This window comes from Falco peregrinus, chromosome 5 (assembly GCF_023634155.1).
Source record: "Falco peregrinus isolate bFalPer1 chromosome 5, bFalPer1.pri, whole genome shotgun sequence".
In the NCBI taxonomy this organism is placed as follows: domain Eukaryota; kingdom Metazoa; phylum Chordata; class Aves; order Falconiformes; family Falconidae; genus Falco; species Falco peregrinus.
In genome coordinates, this window is record NC_073725.1 from 95,730,489 (window position 1) to 95,751,160 (window position 20,672).

General features: G+C 48.4%; 1 protein-coding gene across 9 annotated transcripts in view; it reads left to right on the forward strand.

The window, feature by feature from the left end:
- The first annotated feature begins 479 nt into the window (after window positions 1-479).
- FOXP1 (forkhead box P1) overlaps window positions 480-20,672 on the forward strand; it is a 391,101-nt gene continuing 370,908 nt past the window's right edge. For 2 of the 9 annotated variants that reach the window (XM_055804572.1, XM_055804571.1), the window contains exon 1: window positions 1,241-1,407. The gene's annotated coding sequence lies outside the window, so the exon portion shown is untranslated. Of the gene's footprint in view, window positions 603-1,240; window positions 1,408-2,069; window positions 2,211-2,660; window positions 2,821-3,943; window positions 4,078-6,314; window positions 6,471-6,495; window positions 6,518-20,672 lie in introns of those variants that run through there. The other 7 variants (XM_055804566.1, XM_055804560.1, XM_055804563.1 and 4 more) reach the window with 7 other exon arrangements.

Here is a 20,672-nt window from a genome sequence, read left to right on the forward strand (position 1 = left end):
GGCGCGGCCCGCCCCGCTGCTGCGCAGTGCCGGGTGGGGAGGCTGCAGCCCCGACGGAGCGGCCCCGGCCCCGCTGGCCGGACGGGCCCCCGGCGGCGGGCCGGGATGCCGGAGGAGGGCAGGATGCTGCCCGGCAAGGGCCCGCCCGCGGCCGCGCAACCACAGCGCCCCGCGGCCGCCGGTTGCCGGATAACCGGGCCGAGGCCGTCGGTGCTTTGAAACTCGGCGGTGCCTGAGCGGCGGAGCCGTGGGGCAGCGGGGGCGGGCCCGGCCCTCGGCCCCGCTCGGTCTCTCCCCGCAGGCGCTGCCACCGGCCCCTCCGCGGGAGCCCCAACGGCGCGGCCGGGAGCGCAGCCGCTGCGCAGGGCCGCTCCGCGCACCCACCAGGATGAGGACCCACGGCCCGGGCTGCGGTGGGGACGGGGGATGCCCCCGCGGGGCGGCTCCGCGCTCAGCCCGGCCCTCAGGTCCGTCACTGCCGCTCGGCGGCCGGTGCGCGCCGCTGCGCACCCGCGCAGTGTTTCTAGAGCAGTGTTTGCGCCAACAGCGGCGTGCGCTGCGAGGGGGAGCGCAGGCAGCGCCCGCCTGGCCTTTCCGCGCAGGTAAGGCGGGCTCCGCGAGCATCCGCGGAAGACCCTCCGAGGTCTGCCGCGGGCCACCAGCTGCCGCGGGGCCGACCCCCCGGCGGGGCCGCGATTGCGGAAAAGTTGCTGGGGGGGTGCGGCGCTACCCCCCGCCGACGGGGCGGCCCCGGCCCGCCTGCCCCCGCGCGGAACTGCCCCTGGCGGCGCGCAGGGCCGCGCAGCGCTGCGCACCGCGCTCCGCCGCCACTTTCGCTTCCCCGCGGGGCTGCCCCGCCTTCCCAGGCCCGCCCCCCCCCCCCCCCCAGCCATCCTCCGCGGAGCTCCGCGCTGGCGGAGATCCCCCCCTGCTCCCTCTCCCCCCCCCCCGAGCACCGCCCCCCCCCCCGCTTTTATTATTTTTTTTTTTATTATTATTATTTTTCCCTTGCACCGAGCCTTGTTTACCCAGCAGGTGGATGTGACGTCAGAGACTGACAACAGCAAAAAATAACAACATCTCCCTCCGCGGGGGTGTCGCGGGCCGCCCCCAGCCCGCCCGCGCGGGCGGCGGCGCGGGGCTGCGCGGGGCGGGGAGGGGGCGCGGGGCGGCACGGGGCGGGGGCGCGGCGGGGCGGCGTGCGGGGCCCCGCGGGCGCGGCGCCGAGCGGAGGGCTCTATTGTTATTTACCGAGCGGCGGAGCACGCCGCCGCGCCGCCCGGGCTCGGCGTGCCGGAGGGACGGGAGGGAGGGACGGGACGGAGAGGCAGCCCGCGCCGCTCCGCGCCGCCGCCCGCCCGCGCCGGGGCCGCGCCGTGCTGGGCAGCGGCAGGCCGAGTCCTGCGGGTGAGTCCGGCGCCCCCCGACACTTTCCCCGCTCCTCCGGGGCTGTTGCACTTTTTCCCCCGCCGGCCCCACGTGCCCGGCCCCCCCACTCCCCCGCCCCGGCCGCCGCCGGCGCGGTAGCGGGGGGGTGGCGGCGGTGCGCGGGTGCGGACCCCCCTCCCCGGGGCTGCGGAGCCGCCCGCACCCCCCTCCCCGCCCACTTTGGAAACTTCCCCCTCCCCCCACCCCCCGTGCCCCGCTCTCCGCGCACCCTCCGCGGAGAGTGGGATGCGGCGCCTCCTGCCCCCCCCCCCCCCTTCCACCCCCCGCCCTCCCGCTTTCCTCGTGTTTTCCGCCGCGTCCCCCCCGCGCCGCCGCGCAAGAGGCGCGCACGCCCCAACTTCAGCACTCGGGGCAAGAAGTTGCGGCGGGGCCGCGCCCCCACCCCCACCCCCCGCGCTCCCGCCCCGCCGGGCCCGGCTGCCCCGTTCCCCCCTTTCCCGGACACCTGTTGCGGCTTTCCGCCCGCGCAGTCCCTTCCACAAGCGCGCACAGCCGCGCATCCTCCCCCACCCCGGGGCCCGCTGCGCCCAACACCCCTCCAGCCGCCCCCCCCCCCCCTTTTTTTTTTTTTAAATACGAAGTATTTGAATAAACATCCGTGCTTCCCCAGCCCGGCGCAACTTCTCGCTGCGCGGGTGCGGACCGCGCATCCCTCACGTGTCCCCGTGTGCGCCCCCCGCCCCCCCCCCACCGTGCGGAGCCTCGGGACGGAGCCGCGGCTCGCTGCGCGCCGCGGAGCCGGGGGCGGCCGCCGGCGCCCGGTAAGTAGGGCCGCGCCGCGCTGCGCCCCTCGCACCTGCCGCGCCGCGCAGCGCCGCGCAGCCCGCACGCCTCCCCCGGCTGCGCGCTGCGGACCGCGTGTCCGCGCCCCGCTCCTCCCCCGCCCCCCGGTGTATTTTTTTCTTTTTTTTTTTTTTTTTTTTTTTTCTTGTGTGTGTGTGTTTTTTTCCCCTGGAATAAGAAAGAAAGCCGGGCGGCGGGGCGCGGGCAGGGCTGCGCGGGGCGCAGCGGCAGCCCCCTCCCCACCGCCGCGAAACTATTAATTATCCGGCAGCCCCGGCGCGGAGAGCATCGCCGGGTTGGCTGCGGAGCGCCTCGATTTTAGCGAGTCTGCCTTCTGCCGCTTCGCTGTAATGATTTTAATTGCGTGGTTTTGCTTTGAGTGAACTAAGCCGAGTGAGATTACTTTTCTTTTTTTTCTTTTCTTTCTTTCTTTTTTTTCCCCTTCTCTTTCCCCCCCGGCCCCCCCTGGCTGGCAGCAGCAGCGCTCAGACCTCCCGTACCCACCCGAGGTATCTGCAGCCTGCGAGCGCTTGCAGAGCCGCTTCTCTAGCGAAGCTGGAGCCCAACTTCTGTGCTCAGAAGTTTAAGGTTTCATTTTTAGTAACTGTTCTTTGAGTGAGTAATGTATGTGTACCGCTTGTAGCGTGTCGGCTACACAATGTAGCCTAGCTGATTTCTAGGGTGCCGGATGGTTATACATATTAAAACAATTCTTTAAACTGTGTTTCCTTGCCATACAGTTTTTCTAAACTTGGGGTTTACCTGCTTTGAGCAAGTGTTGATGTCACTAATGACAGCTTCTTAATTAGACAAAAGTTTCAAGAATGTTGTCGAAGAAACTTGCTGCTTGTGCTGTTAGTCCACGGTTTGCTTTAATATTTTTGCGGAGGAAAGATAGGCGTTTCGCTTGATTTAGTGGTATTTTTACAGTTTGTGTTACTGCAGAGAAGCTCCTACTTTTGCTAAGTTTGAGACAGCCTGAAATAATTCAAGTTCTCAGGGAAATGAGTGCAGGCGAGGAGGTACCGTGCATCTTTGCAGCCAGGTTTGGGGGAAGACAGGGAAATCGGGGCTACTGGTTTCAATTTCTGTCCTCCGAGTCTTTTCCCCCCGTACATTTTATTTGAATTATCTCACAAGCGTATTGAATAGAGCAGGGCTCTGGGGGAGGAAGCTCTTCACTAGTTACCATTCAAAAGGTGTCGGCTAAAATCTCATTGCAAAAAGGTATTGTAGCTTTAACATCTTGCATTGACAGCATTCTTCCCCCTTAGTCTTTGGATTAGTCATTGTATGAGAGACAGAAAAAAAAAAATCACTTTTTTTTTTTTTTTTTTCTGGAAAAAGTAAAGTAAACAGCCTCCAACAAGTGAACCTTGACAACCCAGATTAAGGAAGGCAGGAGAGATCAAACAAAGCTGCTGCTGGGCTGTTGTCAGGAGCTGCCTCACTGAAAGCTCTGGACTATTCGATCAGGCAGCAAGGCTATATGTTCACTTATGCAGAAATGGACCATTACAAATGCTGATCTTTGTTGTGAAACCAAAGGATAACTTTGAGAAAAATAACTGCTATTTCAAACAAGGCTTTCTGTTGCTTACGATTTTGATTGCAAAGTTAGTTTTTTGTGCATGGGCTGGGTTTTGGGTTTGGGTTGGGTTGCCCTTTTTTTTTTTTTTTGAGTGATAGTGGTTTGGAGTTCATTGTATACACTTTCAGAGAGACTTAGGATTTGATTTTATCTATGCTGTCTAGAGCTGCAGAGAAGAAGGCGTTTCAGTAGTGTAATGTTGAAAACCGTAAAAGTTCTGTGGAATTCAGCTTTTATTTCTGGATCTCTGAATTGTAAGGAAACATGGATTATGTTTTTTTTCTCTGTGTGTAAGTGCTGTGCTGATGTATAGTAGAGGAGCTTGGTTGTGATTAGGCATTGTATGTTGTATGACTGTGTTCCTGGAGTTTAGAAAACTTGTAGTATCTTTCCTTCAAATGCATTACCAAGCAGTCAGGATGGCACCTTATTTTTGATATGCCAGGATTTTTGCAAAACTGTGTGTAACTTATCTTCATGGCTATATTAGAGAGACTCTGTTATTGTGTAGTTTTTTAGTGGGAATGGTAGTAAAGAGTACCAACAGATACTTGACTTTACTTCAATTAAACGTTTAGGTTGTAAGTATTAATCAAACGTAGCCAGTGGGAGTTAGGTTATTTTTGTTGCCTGACACTTTCATGTTTGTATTCAAACACTTCGCTGCAAACTTTACAAGTATGCTCTATCTTTCATTTCTTTAAAGTATTCCAAAACAATGAAAATGCCTATTAAAAAAAAATATCTGAGGAAAAGGCTGTTACCCTAATGTATATTAATCAGGAGGCAGACCAAGTGCACATCTACTGAAGAGTCAAGAAACCTTTTTGCATAAGTATTTCTTTAATTAGCAGTGCAGATCACACAATAAGCACTTTATACTTTTTATAAGGTAAGGTTTCATAACTGTCCTGCATAACTTATTATAAAGCCTGTAGATTTTTATGGTATACACTTTAATTAGACAATAAAAAGTATGTGTGTTAAACATGCACATGTATGCTATTAAGCCATTTTGGGTAATGTGTAATGTTTTTTAATATCTATAAACATTTTCTGCTTCAGTCTGTTCCACCGGTAATTGTAACACAGCTAGTTTTTGTGCTGGTCAGGGAAGGAGCATGAAAGTTGAGCAGAGAACTATGCATTGAGCATTATTGTGCAGCATATGCTGCAATATGCTTTTCTGTTGGAGTGGATCACCTTTTTTTAAGAGCTAAAATTTGCATTATCATCCTTGGTATGATATACTGTAAACATTTGTAGCTCCAGAATTATTCCTGTTTCACGGCATTGTAAAAATTAGGAAGAAGGCTGGTAGTAAAAAGGCAAATTTATGGAATGCAGTTTAGCATTTAGTATTTGTACTGCTTGTGGTCATTTATATTGTGAGATTGAACTGGGATAACGTAAATTCCTTTTGTGAAATACCTGTTCAGCATGTATTTGTATATCAAATGAAATAACATATGCACACACATATGTAGGATATGTATGTAAAATACAGTTATTTCTGCAAGGCTGTCCAGTTATTTATAGGGCATAATGATATTTCTGTCATCTTAAATTTTCTCTGAGAAGCTTTAATAAATTTAAATAGATTATATGCTGTCAGAAAATAGTATAAATTTTGTTTACGATTCACTTGCTTTAAGGTACTTATACTAAAGAAGCTCATTTAACCCCAAGACTGAGTAGCATTAAGTGGTGAGAGGAGTCTGCTGAAGAGCTGCTACTGCCCTTTGCTCTTGTGATAATCTTAAATTACTACAATTTAATTGCAACTTCAAGGCACTGAGCTGAAATATTTTTATGCAGCTGAGGCAGGGCTGAAGAAGATGTAGGGAGGTTTTTGCAGGTAGCGGGATTTCTCTTTGGAGGCGCAGTGTTTGCTCAGGCCTTCCGTGCCTCCCGGAGCGCATCCAGCACAGCATCGTGTGTGCATGCACGCGGTGCTGGCGCTGCTGGGGGAGCTTTGCCGAGGGATCCCCACCTCGCGGGGAGCAGCCAGCTCGGGCACCAGCGTTTTGTTTGTTGTTAGTATTGAAGCTGATGTTTGAATTAAAGAGCGCACTGTAATTATTCCTCAAATGAGCCTTGCTGGCAAGTTGCTTCCCAGAGCTTTTCCCTGCGAGTCCTTGCTGGGGAGGCAGGGTGGGATGGGGCTGGTAGCTGGAGGCGAAGCCCAGGGGGTGGTCAGCAGCGTGGGGGCACGGGGGGCACCCTGCTCTGAAAATACAGCCTGGTGGCTCACGGCTGTGGCACGGTCCCCATGTCCCCAGAGGTGAGTTCGGGGTGCAGCCAGTCACCCTGCCTGCACGGGGCCTGGCACAGGGCACGCGGGCATCGCCCAGGGCTTCTGCTGGCATTGCTGCCTTTGGCTTCAGCTTTTGGTCCGTGTCGCTAACTCACAGCACTGAAACTTTTTCTCCCCACCACCCCCTTCCCCCCCGCGCCCCCCCTCCCCCCAGTACACTAGCATGTTTTCACACCCGGCAAGCGGTTCAGCGGAGATATGATACGCAATAGGAGCCAGAAAGCATTTGCTAAGTGGAATTTATAAACGTCGTGCGCTAGAGATCAGCAGCGTCTTTGTGACCGTTCTTAGAGGTCCTGACAACCAAACTTTATCCGAATGCTTAGAAAGGTATGGCTGGGCTCCGAGTCCTTGTCTTCATGCCACTGAGGACACGCGTAAGTGCTTGGCTGCGCTAAAGCAGAGCGATGTTTAAATAGTGAGTCTTGATTGTTTTTCTGTGGGCCAAATCCTTGTAAAATGTCTGGTGGCAGTAAGAAAGGAAGAAGGTCTTGTGTTTGCTCGAACCGCTTGCTTTTGCACTGACAAAAACGCTGCTCACAGCCTGCTGCTCTTGCAAACTACTGTGCTGTTTGATTCCTGCAGCTCGCCGTGTGTTGGGAATCGCAGCTGCTGTAGGTAACAAGGTGATGCCGGTGTATACAGAGGGGGGAAAAAGGCAGGATGGAGTAAGTCATGCAGTCATTAATTGTGGGAACTCTGTAGTCTTTTAATATGTATATAAAAAAATACTATATTTTGGGCTGTAGAGGAATCAGCTGTTCTATTTTTAGGAGATCAGATATTTGTTGGTTGGGATGTCTGGAGCGTTTTAACACGTGCTCTTTTTTTCTTACTTCAGCATTGGAGCTACAAAGTCAGAGAAGCTGCTGGCTCTGTTCGCGTGCAGTCTTCTTTGCAAATATGCTCTAGGGTTTTGTCTTTCTATTCTCCTGGCACCGATCTCTTCCCTGCTTGCAAGTGAACAGGCTTATGTCTAATGGCTGTTTGTGTGTGGCAAGTATCCAGAATAATCTTGATAACTTTTTGTTCAGCACCATCCTGAAAATGAAGATAGTATTCTATGGAAAATGAGCAAAGAGAAGAGCATGAGCAAAATCAGTTTCTCTCCAAGAAGCATCTGGTACCTGAGGAGGACTAAATAATTTTTCTACTCTCGTTGACCCTCCCCGTGCTGTTTTTAAAACATCTCCATTTTAGTGCCTTGAAATTGCAATTAAGTTGTAGTAATTTAAGATTATTGCGAGAGTGCAAAGGGCAGTAGAAGCTCTTTAGAAGTCTCATCTCAACACTTAATGCTACTCAGTCAGGGGGTTAAATGAGTTTCCTCAATGTAAGTACTTAAAGTAACTAAATCGTAAACAAAATTTATACTATATTCTGACAACTAATAATCTATTTAAATTACATTAAAGTATGTGTGTGAAAATTTAATTAAAGACAGAAATACTGTCAAGCCCTGTAAATATCTTGACAGATCTACTGAAATGGAACCCGTATCATAAAATATTTACATATATCTGATAGGCTGCAGTGTTTCTGGGAGTGCTATTCTGAAACTAATTGTGGGCTTTTTTCCTCCCAGTTTTCTGTTCAGTTGCAGTGGTCTTGGAAAGCAACAGAAATAAATACCCTGAACATTTTATTTGAATGATTCTCCAGTGTACTGTTTACTGCTAATCGCTCTTTCTGTACAATACTTGTCACTGCTGTGGTTTTATTAGAAGCGCTTATTTCCTCAATAAGTTAGTTTAGTGCTGCTGTTACTTAGAGGTGCACTGGAAACGCAGGCTGCTGGTGCAGCGGGGTAATGTTGTGTAGTAGCTGCGGTGTGGCAGCGCTAGATGTGCAGTCTGTAAGTCAACTTTCTTCTGGATATCTGGCCCAGAGCACAGTACTGCAGGGTCTCTTGCACTGGTGTGACTGTTGATTTAATTGATTTTTCAGGTAGAAAGCGCTTATGACCTTTTTGCCAAATTTTGAAATATACATGGCAGCATTTCCCAAAGTACTGGTGTGTGTGCTTGCTACGCAGGACCTGCTGCTGCAACCCCAGCGCATCTCCTTTGTGGTGTGTGGTCCGGGCTGCTTTCAAGATGAGGAATGTTTTGCCCTGGAAAAAACTGGGCTTGGCTGAAACTTCAGCCGAACTTTGGTCCTTCTCAAAACCCACCCTCTGGGATTCTGCATGGGGCCAAAGCAGGCGGTTTTGCTGGGAAGGGGCAGGATGAGCTGTGCTTTCTCGTTGCCTGGTCGTGGGTCTGGTGAACTCTTAGCTTTCCTTGGCTTGGGTGTTCATCCTGGGAGCTGCAGGGCTGTAGAAGGAGGGTAAGGATTTGGTCATGGAGGGAAGGATGCGATGGGAGCATGGTGTTGGGGAGCCCGGGCTGGGTGCTCAGGTGCTGAGCACCAACAGCTCGACAGAAGGTGGCACAGTTCGGCAGGTTAGATGGAGCCTTTATCGGCATCGTTAGTTTTCCCCTCTTCGCCAGACATTTCCTTTCATGTTGGATCCGAGTTTTAGCTGTACTTCCCGATCAGTGTTGTCATCTTGTTGCTAACAATTAGGGTCAAGTGTCTTTCCTTGGGCTCTCTGCAGTCTTCGCGTTGGTGTCCCTCCCCCAGCTCCTAGCCCAAGCTGTTTGTTCATTAATTAGTAGATTGGGCATATTAACACATCAGTAAACCGGAGTAGTCAGACTTCCCAAGGCATCTCGGGAAACCCTCTCCAGTTTTATGTGACTGGACATGCACTACTGCTGATTTAGATAGCGGAGCCGATGATGCCGAAGTGTTGTTAAGAGAGAGATAAATAGAGAGAGCCCAGCAGTAAGCAGAATGTCATGTGTCTATTAAAAAGCTTGTGATAAAGGAAGATAAAATGGTGAAGGGGGGGATTGCTGGTGTATTCAGAGCAGCCGCTAAACACCTGATCACAAAAATCGATGCCGAATTCCCGTTTCTGCAACACACTTGCCTGCAGAATTCATGCCTGAGCCTGGGTTTGATTGCAGCGAGCAGTGGAGCCCTGAAGGGACTTTTGTTCTTGCCAAAAAGACGGCTGGAGGTTTGCAGGGATTCAGGAGCTGTCTGAGCTGGGATTCAAACATCCCTCCCTGGTTCCCTTTGAAGTGGCTGCCCCTTTTCTGCAGCGATGTGGTGTTCCCGTGATGCTGATGAAGTTGTTCCAGACTTGTGCCGGGGCTTGTTGCTCTGTGCTGCCCTGTACCTTGATGTCCCTGGCGCGGTGGCCACCTGTGTTTCTCTTGGTTCCCATTCGAAGATCTGTCCTTGGCTTCACGGCAGAATAACCATGATGCAGATTTTAGTGTATTTGAGTCTTTTTCTCGGCCAGGGGCAGAGGCTGCTCTGCAGAAGTGAAAAATGTAACTGATGATAAAGAAATGAGTGGTTGCAGCAGATGAGAGGGCAGTGGTATTAATTTTACCAGTTCTGTAATGAAACATGCAGTAAAACATTAAATCGTGACAGCCTTGTTTACTGAAAGGATGTTTATCATTCCATTAAGAAGGATTAATTAATTAACTGATATTTCTTTAGGAACCAATATCAGTTTTAAAAAGCATCTTCCGAGTGTTGCACAGTGAAGGTGACGTTTGTGTTTCTGCTGCTGGAGAGCTGGGAGGTGAGCGTCAGCCTCTTCCCAAGAAACTTCTGGGAATGCCAAGGGAGCAGAAATAGGGTTGGTTTGTTTTTCTTTTTGCAACTAGAATGTGCTACTCTGATAGTCTTTTGATTGCAAGGTTGTCTTTTATGACTTTTGTCAGCTGGGCCCATTGCAGGCCTTTGAGGAGTGGTCTGTTCGGGATTAAGAAGTTAAAACCTTCTTAAAGTGTTCATCTCGGTGCTTGCATTTCTATTTTTTTTTAATAATAGCTTTTATGTTGTAATAGTAAGCTTGCTGACAGTGAGTCATGAACTCTATCTTCCATGAACCTCATGACAAATTTTTGTTAGCCGGTCAGGCAGCTCGCTTAGCTTGTCCAGCCCAGTTCCCACGTTTTGTACTTGCGCTGGAAAGAAAAATTGCATTGACATCGGTGGTGTAAATCCTCCTTTCCTCCCGTGGCAAAAATCCCCTTAAAAGCAGTGGCAGTGCAGGGGCCGTGGGGGCATCGTGAAGCAGCACCTGGCGCTGGGCTGTGTGGAGGGCGTTGAAGCCAGATTCATTCCCATTGGGAACAGCCCAGTCCGGGGGAGGACGCGGCTGGCAAGGCTTTTGACGTTGGCTGGCGCTCACTAAGGTCAAAAGTGTATTTTGGAGAGGGTGCACATGCAGATAGGGGAGCAGGTGGGCAGAGGAGAACAATGACAGTATTTTTCACCGTTTCATTTTTGAAGGAGCAGATTGAAGCCCCTGGACGGTGAGAGGTGCAGGGGCTGGGGAAGCATCTGTGTTAGTGCTTCTGCATCCTGTGCTCCCGAGTTCCCTGCCTTTCTTCCAGGGCTTAATTCATTTTTTGCCTCGATGGAGATCACAGTATTTGGCATAATCTCATCAAATTGCTGCCGTTTCTCATATAATGGCCCCAACTTCTAATATCGCAGTTAGTGATACTGAAACTGTACCCAAACAGAAATTTTCTATGAGTGATATGAATTCTGCCCGGCAAATAGCATAATACAGTGGCACCAATTGTGTTAGTATTGATACTTTCTGCTTTCATAACTGCTCTACTTCTCAAATAGGGCTCCTTCAGACAGTATCATGCAAACTCTGTTGATCAGTGTACTGTAAATTATTCCTCCCCCTCGGGTGAATTTCATAAATAGGTGTATTTCTGTGTGTAGTATATAAGACAGCCAGATTTTGCTTGGGTTATGTGGCCTGAGCCCCAAATACCTCTGTTGAAATCATGGGAGCTTCCTTGGGTAGACTGAGTTTTAAAAAAATAAATAAAAAAAATCAGTTTGGCTCAGAATAAAACCTTTGAATATTCATGTGCATAACATACAATAAGAATCTATCTGGATGTTCGTACAGAACATCATAGCCTGTATCTAGCAGATAGAGAGGAGAGATTTTTCTCAGTAAGTTTTGCAATAGTAATAATGTGCTAACAACTTTGGCAATTTATTTTAATCAGAGAGTTGTGTCAAGGGCCTCATCCTGCTCTGACTGAATTAAATGAGTGCTGGGAGAAGGAAGCTCTGAAATAGCTTGTACTAAATTGTTTTTGTTAGTTTTAAATGATATGCCTGTGCATTGATGTTCAGGTAATGTGTATTAGGTTTGTAAAGCTCCTGAGTTATATGTTCAGAAAAGTGAAAATGTATTTTTCAGTGATAAATTACTTGATTCTTTAAGGGCTTTGAAAGAAGAATGTCAAAAGTATGCAGCACAATTGTTGTTTGTAGAAGTATTTTAAAGTTATTCTCTGGCTAACCCATCTTGAGTTTTCTGAAGGCCAGTAGTGTAAGGAATGGTGGTTTTATCCAGGAAACCTTTCTAATCCATCATTTCAGTTACAGGATTTAACTGAGAATGGGAGAAACCCATCTTGGTATATTTCAGCTGATGTCCTACAGTGTATGTTTGTTCTGGGGGGTGGTTTGGTGGGGTTTTTTTCCCATTTGTTTCTTTGGTTTGGGTTTTTGTTATTCACTTCTATGAAAACAGTATATACAGCACTCAAAAAATACTGTTTCATAAAAGTTGAAATGGAACATTACCTGTGAATTAAACTAAAATATTTTAAGCCTATCCAGCATATTCCTAGCATTAAACAGTTGGAGGAGACTAGATATTTCCAGTTTATTTTTCAGATTGCCTCGAATATGGTCTTTCTGGAAAAGGGTCCCGAGACAGTTGAAGGGGAAATACGACTTTTTTTCAGCCAATACTTCATATTTGCTGAGGAATTCTGATCATGCAGAAACGTGTTGCATGGAAATGGGAATTTATTAAATAAGATTTTTAGGGATTATAATAGATGCCATTAGTTAGAGGCATGCTCATAGAGAGGTAAACTAGTAAATCTGAACAACCTGAAAAATAGTAGCTATAGGCGTCTGGCTCTGTTATCAAACTTGCTGCATAAGCCAGAGTTTATGCACTGTGATAATGCTAATGACCAGCAGAGCCAATGATGCATGACTGGAGGAAATCAGTGGTATAATCGGAGAAAGTTATCAGGTTTTTGTCATTAAATATTAGTGATAAATAATACACTTCATTCTGAGTAGATAGGACGTATTTAATTCTGATGTGGAGAGCTTCAATTTAATAAGGGGCATTGCTGAGTAAAATGATAATCTTCCGTAATTTAAAGGGAAAAATAAAAATGCATTTGTTTCAGCATAATCTCCTGGTGGCTGCCGTCCACTGCTGTTTGTCTTCCCTGGTGTCTGATAGTGAGGAATATCTTTGCAGCTATTTGAGATGGCTGTTTATAGCAGGGTGTTTTATCTAAGTTATTCGTTTGTGCAAGACAGAGGTCGTTATGTGAGACCAGAATCAAAGGGGATCTTTTGAGTATAAACCAGGTATCTTCTTTTGTTTTCTGCTTAAAAATGTGAATATTGTAGCAGCTCTAAACTGTGTGCTTCACGCTGTGGTTTCCCTAGAAAACAGTCCACCTGTCCAGGCGGTAACAGGAGGGAAGGGATGAGGACAAAAGATAGAGATAAATTAGATCTTGTTTTGCAAGTTATCTTTTAAGTCAGTGGGAGAACAAGGAAGAGAAGTATAGCTTAAACTGAAGTAAGAGGGATATTAATAGTCCCTATAAAGGACAGTTTGCACCAGGAAAAAAAATAAATAAAAATCTGGTTGGCTTTTTTTAGCGAAACAGGCTAACACCCAGTGTAAATCTGTGTCATTAACTGAAGCAGTGCGTGATTTTTAGAGCATTGCTTTTCCTCTTGTGGGCCTTTGCCTGTGGAGGCTCATCCCCTGGGCTAGAAGCAGATGCAGTGCAGTCTCTACCTTAGGGAGACTTTGCTTGCCAGCTGCAGGACCTCTGCCTGTGTCAGCCCGTGACCCCTTTTAAGCAGATATTGGCATTTTTGCCCAACGAGTGGCTTTGTAACGTGGCCAGGATCTTCCCACCGCCCCTCGGAGTCGTGCTCGAACGCAGAATCTCAGCTCAAGTTTCCAGAATTAGATGGCACAGTGAGTAAACATAGCGTACTTGCCAGTTCTCACATCCTCTTTTGCAGCGAGTATTGCAGCAAATCCTGCAGGTTTGACTCATCTCTAAAGTTCTTCACTGATCTGAAGCAGATCTCGTCTGCTTTTTGAGAAAGAGCTGGAAGTCTGGCTGCAGCTCCTGAGCACGGTCCTTCTGTATGTGAATACAGCATGCTTGAGTTGGCCTCTACATAAACTTGGGCAGCTCTGAGTAACTTTAGCTGGAGTTATGTGCCTGTCTCTAAGGGTAAAATTTGGCCTGCAGTCATTCTTTATTGAAAGTTTTATGGAAATACTTTGTTCTTGCTATGCACAAATATTTACATTCTGGTAGGAAGATTCCCCCCCCCCCCCCCCCCCCCCGCATCCCCCCATCCCCTGCCTTGCGCTATGCCATAAGCAGAAGGAGGGGGTGGAAGATATTATGCATAATGCCCTGTGAGTTAAAAAATAATATTCAGGTTTCCAATTGGTATTTCTCTTAGGTCAAAAAAAGAAAAAAACCTGCCTGTATTGGAAGCACTGTCTACTTGCAGCAAGCCATCCAGGGTAGGATGGGGGTTCTGCTTAATGCCATGGATAAATTGGAAGGAGAAGGGCGTACGGAGCAGAAAACTTTTCTGGGTAAATAAAAGTAGTGTCAGGTACAGCCCCCGTTTTAAGAACAGCATGTCTTAATGTTTCTGTTCATCGGCGTTGAATCACCTCCGCATGTCAACCTCTGCCTGGTGGTTGCTCTCAGCAGATTGAGGAGGAGGACACATTGCTCTGCAAGTGCATTACAATGGTCCACACGTGTGTCGTGACTCAAGCACGCTCACAACTTCATGACTTGTATCAAATGAGAATTGTTTCCTTAGAAAGCCTTTATCTCCTTTGTATTTTTTTTTTTCCTCAGATGAAGGCTGACACTGCTTTCACAGACGATTTGACAGTGTGCTTGGTGCTGTACGGAGTGAGGACTTGGTTCATGTGGCAGCTACGTAGATTTAGATCTGTTGCTGGGTGCGTCCCATCGCCTCCCTCCCTCGTGCTTCAGCTAACTCTGCCTGACCGGGGAGTGAGACCACGTGGGAAGCTAGACCAGCAGAAAACTAACTTCAGCTGGAAAAAAATGTTTTCTGCCAGTTGAGCATCCTCACTGGGCTCTGTGGAGGTCAGAGGAGGGTCCCAGGGGGTCAGCGCTGCCCCCTTGATGAACCTCTGGCCCCTTGATTGACTTTGCTGCAGTGTGAAACCCCTGCCAGCGGCTTTGTGTCTGGGCCAGCTCTTCTCTGTCCAGGCGGAGGAGTTCTCCTTGCCCGGCTGCCCTGGGGCATGCTCCCAGCAGCGCCTGCTGATGGGACCCCCCTGCCAAAGCTAACACAAGTATGGGTTTTCATTTAACTGTTAATTTAATGCTGCTCCCTTAGTGCCAGGTACTGAAGTCGTTAACAGGCATATACTGAAAAGCCTGGCACGTGGTCATCTTTGGGTTTTCTTCTTCCCTGTAGCAGTAGATGATGCGCTGATCCAGAGGCTGGTTATTTTTGATGAGGGTACTGAGAGATATCCAGATTACTAGCTACTGTTGTTTCTTGCTCTGTTTATAATCACTTATCTGTACGATAAGCAAATACAGCTGCACATAAAACTTGGATAAAACTGCATCCAGGCTGCTAGCTAACTTTTGAGTTAAAGAACAGAAGTTGATAAGGAAATAGATGGCCAGAACTCAGCGTTGTCATGTTGGATTTGCACCAAAAAGGGTCTGACCTGTAGCCTCTGTTCACTTGGTGTCATGCAAGATGTCGATGTCATGCAAAGGTGGCTGGGAGGGAGCGTGGCTGCCAGTGTCCGCCTGTGCAGGGACAGCCATGTGCGGCACCATGGGCTCCGACTGCGGTGGGGCCGCCTGTGAGCCCAGGTGTTGGTGTAGGGGCTTAGCGTAGCGTGGGGCTCGCTGAGGCTTATATTGGGGGTTTGAGTAAAGCTTTAAATACGGTTTATGCTTTTATTGCTTCTGAAATGGATGCAGGTGCATGTTAGGAGGAAGTGAAACTGGAGGAGCCCTGAGGGAGCCTTGCTTGGACCATGCCAAGCAGGTAAAGCCTACAAGTGTTATCACCTTACTGATAATCTGGCATGGTGTTGGCATTCACATGTATCGCGGGGATTATGGGGGTGAAGTCATGCCACAGTTTGGCAGGGACCTAATCCTTGCACGAGGTGGTACAGGGAGGCTGTGTGCTTTGGGTCGGTCTCCCTCCCTGCATGGGAGCATTTGCTTGCCCATGAGAGCTTGGCTTGCTTGGCTGTCCCTGTGCTGCGATGGGAAGCAATCGGTAGAGTGTTCCAGAAGAGGTTAGCACTACAGAGTGGCCTTGCGGGGTGTCCCGGACTCTCCCCAAGCCTTGCGGGGTGTCCTGGACTCTCACCAAGCCTTGCTGTATAACCAGCATCTGCTGATGAGGTGGGATGAGGCTGCTCCATGCCCCATGTGTTTTACTTCAGAGCCGGTGGATAATTTTGGGGGCGGGTGGAGAAGCAGTAAGGGTGGCAGTGGGAGGAAAGGCTGGGTGCCCGGTGCCTGCTGGACGGGGCTGCACCTGCGCGGCTCCTGTCACTGGCGTGCAGGGGGAGGCTGGCTGCAGCGTGCCTGGGGAAGTGAGACCAAGAGCGAGACAGGCACACAGCTGCCCGCCCTGGGGCCTCCCTGGTGTTGCACAAAGTTGTCTGCCTTCTTCAGCTGAAGGCCCGTTAACTACCTGTTTTTGCATTTTCTTGTTGAGGAATTTGAATGTGCAGTCTGTGAAGTGAAGCATCAAAGCATTAACCCTCACTTTTAATTATTACCTTTTTTTTTTGGAAAGGACTAGCAGTTAGAATAAAATACTTAGTAGGAATAAAATACTTATTATTCACCTTTTCTTCCTACTTGGTTTGTGCCCAACCGCAGTTGCCAGGTCTCCCCAGGGGTGGCTGATGTGCAGGTGAGCAGAGCTGCAGTCCTGAACCGGTCCTGTCCTCCCCCCCTCTTCACCGAGTCGCTGAGGTTTCATATTCTGCATGTGCAATTATACATGCTGCTAAATAACGCTCATGTCGTGTTAGGGTTATTCACTGTTTGTTCTGATGTGTCAACATCACATCTGATTGGAACCTTAATTGCCCTCCATGCTCCTATATTTTCCCTTTGCCTCCTAGACCAGTTGGAGGGTGTCTTGAAGGGAGAGCCCAAGCTGGTGCTACCAGAGTGTGGGCTGTCCTGCTTGGCAGGCTGCACATGCAGCGAGTGCCTGGAAAAACGCCCCTCCAAGTCATTATGAATTAAGCGTCACAAACAGAAGCAGAGGTGAAGCTCTGTGAGGAGGTCTGTGACTTGAGCCAAGAATTGTATGATGTGCAGAGATGGAGAGGAAAGCAAACTTCGCATCCAAGACATGGAGGCTGTGGTGCTCCTGCCCCACGGCGCTCCAGTGCAGCCATCTGAAGGCTGCTGAGATCTCCACCGTCCCACCCACTGCCCCCGCCAGTGTCTGTCACTGTAGTGCCATAGCCAGGAGACCTGCAAGCTCTAGTTGTCGTCACTGAAGTTGCTGATGGTTGTTAGCAGCTGAAGCTGACTGAGCAGTGTTTTCCCAGTAACTAGCTAGCAAGAAAATACTGTGGATCTGCATGTATTCCCCACACCTGGATATGCCATGTTTGTTACCATCAAGGTAAGTGAGGTAAACCCCAATTTTCTGTAGTATGGCAGAAAGTCTTTGTGGGTAAAATAATTTTTTTTTTTTCTCCATTTTTCAAAGCAAGCCAACAGCAGGACCTCTGAAGGTATAGCTATGATGACAGCTACTACTGCAAGACACCACGGGGCTTGTGGGTCAGAGAGCTTTTGGTAGGTGACTTGGAGCTCTACTGTGCAGCAGTGGCAGTGGCTCTCTGCCCACCCACCCTGTGTACCGTGCCACTGTGCTTGCATTGCAATGAGAGTTATTTTATGGTACCCCATCAATAAAGGAAGTGCTCTCTGGAGGCCCCTGAGCACCCTGTCCCTCGCCCCGGGATTCCATGTGCACTGTATGCCACTGAATATATCTGTTACCTGAATGCAAATGTGCCGGAGAAGGTTGAGGCTTCTGAATGGCAGAAATTAGTCTGAGGAGGAGAAATTAATAGGAGAAGACAAATGCAGAAATTTTGCATTCACATGACTCTTATGCAAACCTGCGGTCATGGCAAAGAAACAGGAGGGACCTCCATCGGCAGCCAGATTGTCCAACGCTAACAGTGTAGGGTACGTCTTCCAGTCTCCACTGAAAAAAAAATAATGTAGTGGTTGATTACCTCTTGGTTTTAAATAGGTGTAGTCTTGAGCACAAATTGAAAACAACCTTGAAACTGCACAGATTCATAAAACTGTACACTGGGATTTTAAAAATTACCTCCATTGGAATCCTGGAAGCATCTGTTACATAATTAATGCACTTAAAAATATATTCTATTTATGATTAATCCAGGAGTGTAGTGTGTGCTAGTTAAATGTCTGAATCCCAGGGTGCAATGCGAGGAGAGAAATGCAGTTGTAATCTATTTGACGGTTATAGGAAAGGACATTTGCTACAAATAAATACATTTTCCTTAGTCTTTTTATTTGTCAAGGCCAAGCTTATGTCTGTTGTGCTGAGTTTGTTGACTGGTAAATGTTTTGAGATTTATGCTGATAATTTTGTAGATCTACTGGAAAAAATAACTCAAGAATAATTAGGGAGATTGACCATACGGTAATGTACCACGTGTATGACAGCGTTACTGGGTTGATGATCTTGGGTATGGTGTATGCAATTAAAAGTGCTAAGGCTAGGACTGTGAAGCTTTTCAAACACTCTCTGCGATATACAGATGCTTTAGGGGATGTATGTTTTCCAAAGGATTACTTGCCAAAGTTAGTGGATGCCTTGGGTCTCCTCTCCAGAGCAGTACTTCAGGCTGAGACTTCCTGGGTGAGAGTGGCGAAGCATGCACAGCAAGCACAAGTACAAACAGCATGCACAGTGTGGTTTGTTTTTTTTTTTTTTATCAGGGTGGTTCCAGGGGCTCTGTAGCCTTACTTTTTTGGAGACTTTTGAGTTGGCATCCAGCCACCGGGTCCTAGAAGAGTTTCTGGCATTGCATTTCCTCTGACAGATTTTTTTTTTTTTTCTCTGCCCTCTGTTTCTGTTCCCTTTTTTAATTCTCCTCCTTCATCTGACCACTGTCTTGTCAGGTTGGTACAGGATCATGCTGTATAAAACCCTTATCTTCTTCTATCTTTTGTGACTGTTCCGTAAAAGCCTGCAGGCAGTTAACGATTGTCCATTGCCCTGTTGCATTCCACAGTGGCAGTCCCTTGTTGTGGTGGGCTGTGGGTTGCTGTGGGTCCTGCGTTTCCCTACCCACCTTGGGCTGGCTGAACATCCCAACTGCAGTGGCAAGAGCTTCATGGTGTGGTGGAAGCCTGTAAAAACATCTCTTTCCAAAGGATTTTTTTTTTTTTAAGTGGACAATCATCATGTGTGTTGGCTCAGGAGGTGTTCTGAGATTGAGTGGTGCAGACCCCATTGCACCTTGTCTATCCTGTATCGCTGCTGGATCATGAAAGGGGTTACCCGTACTGAAACCATACATGCTCTTTGATGTACCTGCCTGCCCCTGCTGCCAGTGGCGTGTCACAACATGGTGTGGGGTGGAGGTTGGTGGCTCTGCATTAGCCCCCTAGACCTGCAGTGGAGACAAGGGAGGGGAAAACGGTTGTCTCCCATTTGCTTTTGATGTCTTTCTGCCTGGCTGTGTGGTCTTTCAGCCCTGTACCTGGTGTGGATGCTGGAGGCGTCATTGCTGATTGCCCATTGCAGATGTGTGAGGCGTACGGCAGCCTGACTCTGCTCCGGCATCCTCTCCCCGAGGCTGTCTGCATTGCCAATACTGGAAGTGAGTTACTAATGAACTCAGGTTTCCACTTACTATCAGTTGTCTTAAATTGTTTCTGCACTTCAGAGTCCCTGATGTCCCTTCAAAATGTAATGAGGGAGGAGCGAGCCTGGTTTTGTGAAAGACAGAGATGCTGTAGCCTGTGTTGAGCAAACTCTTACCTGTGGACTGTGCTCTTGGCTCTCCCTTGCCATTAATCTCGATGGAAACATTACTTCTGACTTTTCCCGCTGTATAATGCAAACCCTTGTTATGTTTGCAGTATAAAGGCATACTCGGCATGGGTTTTCCCTTAAGTCCCGAAGAGAGATGGATATTGAGATTATATGTGTGCCAGAATGTATTTCTAGCAAATTGGGACCAAAAAAAAATAATTGATTACTATTGGTAACTTAATTTTCTGCAAACTAAAGAGCCCCAAAGAGAAACCCACTTCAAAAGCCCTTTGTTTCTTCCTTTTTTTTTTTTTTTTTTTTTTTTAAACAAAGGGTACATTCTAGCTGTATTTCAGCGGTCTAGGGTTTCAGCCACTTTCTTTGATACCGATTTCTGTGAAAGCAGTTGTGTCAGACAGAAGGAAATGATAAAATCTATGAATTAAGGCAAAGGATGAGAAGGGCAGTCGGTAGCGTGAAATGGAGATGTGTTAGGATCTAATGAGCCTTCCTATGAGCGGATCCCGGTTCCTCTGCTCATTACAGGCCAGGTTGCTGATGTTTGGCAATTTTAATGGATTGGAGTAGGTGGCTGATAAAAACAAAGAATAAGATTTTAGGGAAAAGCAGAATCTGGTGACTACGGTAGTCCAAGTTTAATTTTAGAACTTGATTGCATTTGAGTTGCTAGCATTAGGAAAACTTCTTAGCTCACATTATACTGCAAATTTCTTTAATTTATTTTTAAAGTGGAAATTTTGCAAGCTGACGTTTTGCAGCATGCGTAGTACGATTTGGCTGACAGCATTGTCTGGCAAAAGAAATAACCAAATTATTATTCAGTCATGGGTTTTTAACAGCCGCAAAGCAAGTGGATGTTAACTAAATGATGCAATTTATTCCCTTCCTGCTTATTGCCAGCTTGCCTATTACAGAGAGACTGCCAGCTTTAAATAAGTGGTACCCAGATGGTAGTCGCATGACGCCCACTTGGTTACAGAGCCTAAGCAGGGAATAACTCGGCAGCCACTACAAGCTGTGGGTCAATTGAGGGGGAATGCCTGTTGCTTCACAGTTTTGCATATGTAAATCTGTTAATGTTATGTCAGTATTGTGCGGTCTAAACACAAGCATTGCCTTTCTCTGGGGCCCAGATGAACTTGGATCGCCGCCCAGTTAATGAGGAGCCGAGTGCGGAGCGGCAGTCGGAGGCTGCTGCCGCCGTTTGCTTCCTCGGTGTGAACTCGCCGCAGCCCGGATGCTCCTCCGGCAGCG